The following is a 3,563-nucleotide window of genomic DNA, read 5'->3' on the forward strand; positions in this document are numbered from 1 at the left end:
ATTTATTTCAGAACCCCCTTCCCCTCCCCCATTTCTCATGAAGGGTCTAGGCGCGAAACGTCAGCCTTTCTGCTCGGCCTGCTGTGTTCATCCAGCTCTGCACCTTGTTGTCTCAGATTCTCCAGCATCTGCAGTTCCTACTATCTCGGTAGCAGAGGACAGTCTGGGGGATTGACACTTTTCTCTGCAACCTAGACTGAGAATCCAGAGGGCTGTGTTCTCTGGCTGGTGCCAAGTACAGAATATCTGTTCAAGGCTGAAGAACAACTTGCCGGGGTGGGGGGTGGTGTGTATGTGGAACTAGGTACTAAATTAAAAAGCAGACCTTCCAGATTATTACCTGAGCCACATGCAAATGGTCATTGGGTAAATAAGGTTAGAGAGATGAATGTGTGGCTCACAGACTGGTGTTGGGAAAAGGCATGTGACATTCTGGAAGGACAAGAGGCTGGGAGAAAGATGGTGGGGTGGTTCTGTTAATTAAATGTAACATTAGTACTATAGTTAGAGATAAAGTTTATGAAATAGAATCAGTTTGGAAGGAACTAAGGAACAACTTGGAGCAGACAGCTGTGGTGGGAGTTGTTTACAAGTCAACAAACAGCAGTTATAATGTAATCCACAGTATAAATCAGGAAATTACAGACGTAACAAGGGGAAACACAGTAATCATGGGGGATCTTAATATGCATATAAATTGGACAATTCGTACTAACGACTGGAGCATAAATTCTTTGAATGTGAGGGAGATGGTTTTCTGGAGCAGTATATTGAGGAACCAACTAGGAAACAGCCCATTTTACATCTAGCACTGTGCAATGAAAAAGGTTAACTTCATAATATTGTTGTAAAGCAGCTTTGTGGTAAGCAGTCAATGTGGCAGCAGGGTGCATTTTGGTGATACTGACCATAATTCGTTAGGTTCAAGTAATAATGGACAGGGACAAAGGTGGACCAGAAATAAAGGTTCTGAATTGTGGCTAATTTTAAAAAGACACAAACTGCTGGGAAAACTCAGCAGGTCTGGTAGCATCTGTGGAAAGAAAGCAGATATAACATTTCAAGTCCAGTGACCCTTCTTCAGAACTGATTTTGCTAGGAAAAGGTCGGTATATGTGAAGACAGGGTTTTGGCGGGGGAGGGGAGTAAATAATTGGTAGAGACAAAGCCCCGATGGAAAGAAAACAACAGTTGGACAAAGGAATGCGTAAAGTTCAGCCTGAGAAAATTAATAGCTGCTAACGGAGATCGTTAGTAGGTGTCAATGGGTTGTTTGTGGTAGCAGCCTATGTGATGACAAGGTCTGGTGTGTGGGGGTTGGGTTAATGACATGGGACGCTGTGTTCAGGCCCCTGGAAAATGAGGTGCTGTTCTTATAATTTGCACTAAGCATTGCTGGAGCACTGCAGCGAGCCTGAGACACAGATGTTGGCCAGGGAACACAATTGTGTGTTGAAGTGGCAGGCAACTGAAAGCTCAGAGTCATTGTTGTGGACAGAGCGCAAGTGTTCCACAGTGCAGTCGCCGAGTCTGCATTTCATCTCAATTGGTATATATGCTGGGGATGGGGTCGGGGGAGGAGTAAATGATACGTGGAGATGAAGCCCAGAGAGCTTCCTAGTCAGAAACTGTTCTGAAGAGTCACTGAACATGAAATGTCAACTCTGCTTTCTCTTCACAGATGCTGTCAGACTTGCTAAGTTTCTCCAGCAATTTCTGCTTTAGTTTCTGATTTCCAGCATCTACAGCTCTTTGGCTATTTTTTAAAAATAAGACAGGATCTGGCCAAGGTAAACAGAGCTACAACTTGCAGGAAAAGCCACACCAGAGCAGTGGGAGACATTCAAAAGGACAATAGTGAGAGTGCAAGGCCAACATGTTCCTCTAAAGGGAAACGTGGAACCAACATACCAAGATGTCAAGGGAAATGCAGGATTGGATGAGGGGGGGGGAAAAAAAGGAAGCTAACAGGAGATACCAAAGGCTCAAAACTGTAGATACCTTAGAGGAATATAGGAAGTGCTGGGGGTTGCTTATGAAAGAAATTGAGTATGAAAGGAGGACATGAAAAAAACTTTGATGGGTAACATTAATGAAAATCCAAAGGCATTTTTTAAGCATATTAGGGCAGTCAATGGCCTAGTGATGTCGCGAGACTATTAATCCAGAGATCCAGGTAATGTTCTGGGTAAAACAAAACCAAGAATTGCAGATGCTAGAAATCAGAAAGAAAAACCAGACATGGCTACGAAAACTCAGAACTGAACAAAGGTCTCTGGACCCAAAACGTTAACTCTGTTTTGTCTCCACAGATGCTGCTGGACCTGCTGAGATTTTCTAGCAATCTGTTTTTATGTTCTGGGTATCCTGGTTTGAACCTCGCCATGGGAGATGGTAGAATTTAAGTTCAATAAAAGTCTGGAATTAAGAATCTAATGATGGCCATGAAACTATTATTGATTGTCAGATAAACCCATCTGGTTCACTAATATCCTGTTAAGGAAGGAAGACTACATGTGACTCCAGGCCCACAGCAATGTGGCTGATACTTTAGTGCCCTCTAAAATGGATAAGCAAGATACTCATTTGTATCAACCACAAGAAAGCAAAATAAAGGAATGAAAACAGACAGATCACTTGGCGTTGACCTAGGCACCTGAAATTGCAATGGAAAAAACAGCCCTGTTAACCAGACAAAAGTCCTCCTTACTAACATCTGGGGGCCAGTGCCAGGATTGGGACAGTTATCTCATAGACCAGTCAAACAACAGCCTGACATAGTCATACTCATGGAATCATACCTTACAGATAAATTCCCGGACACCACCATTACCATCCCTGGATATGTCCTGTCCCACAAGCACGACAGACCCAGCAGAGGTGGCTGCACAGTGGCAGTCGGGAGGGAGTTGCCCTCATGAAGTCTCATGGTATCATGTCAAATGTGGGCAATTAAAACGGAGACTGATTACCAGATAGCATCTTCTTTCCACTGATGAATCAGTGCAGTTGAACATCATATGGAGAAAAGCTGAGAGCAGCAAGGGCGCAGAATGTACTTTGGATAAGGGATTTTAATGTCCACAACTAAGACTGATTTGGCGGCAGCAGCAGTACTGATCAAGCTGATCAGGTCCTAAAGGCCATAGCTGCTAGACTGGGTCTGCGTCAGGTGGTGAGGGAACCGACAAGAGGGAAAACCATGCTTGACCTCATCCTCACCAATCTGCCTGTCGCAGACATATCTATCCATGATTCCACAACCAACAGATCAGATCTAGATCTGCAGTCCTACCACATGTAAGCATTAATTGTAGTAGACAATTAAACTATTCACTGAAGGAGGCAGCACCACAAACATCCTCATTCTCAACGATGGTGGAGCCCAGCTCATCAGTGCAAACGATAAGGCTGAAGCATTTACAAAATCCTTCAGCCAGAAGTGGTGACGCAGGGTAGAGGGGAAGATTTTGGTTTTCAAGCATCTCAGCTGGCTTTTAAATGGGGGAGGGGAAGGTATTCAGGAGGATTTGATTCACGTAGTAAGAGAGCTTTTATGCAGT

This window comes from Rhincodon typus, unplaced genomic scaffold (genome assembly GCF_021869965.1).
Source record: "Rhincodon typus isolate 14 unplaced genomic scaffold, sRhiTyp1.1 hic_rhity00000054, whole genome shotgun sequence".
Lineage (NCBI taxonomy): Eukaryota > Metazoa > Chordata > Chondrichthyes > Orectolobiformes > Rhincodontidae > Rhincodon > Rhincodon typus.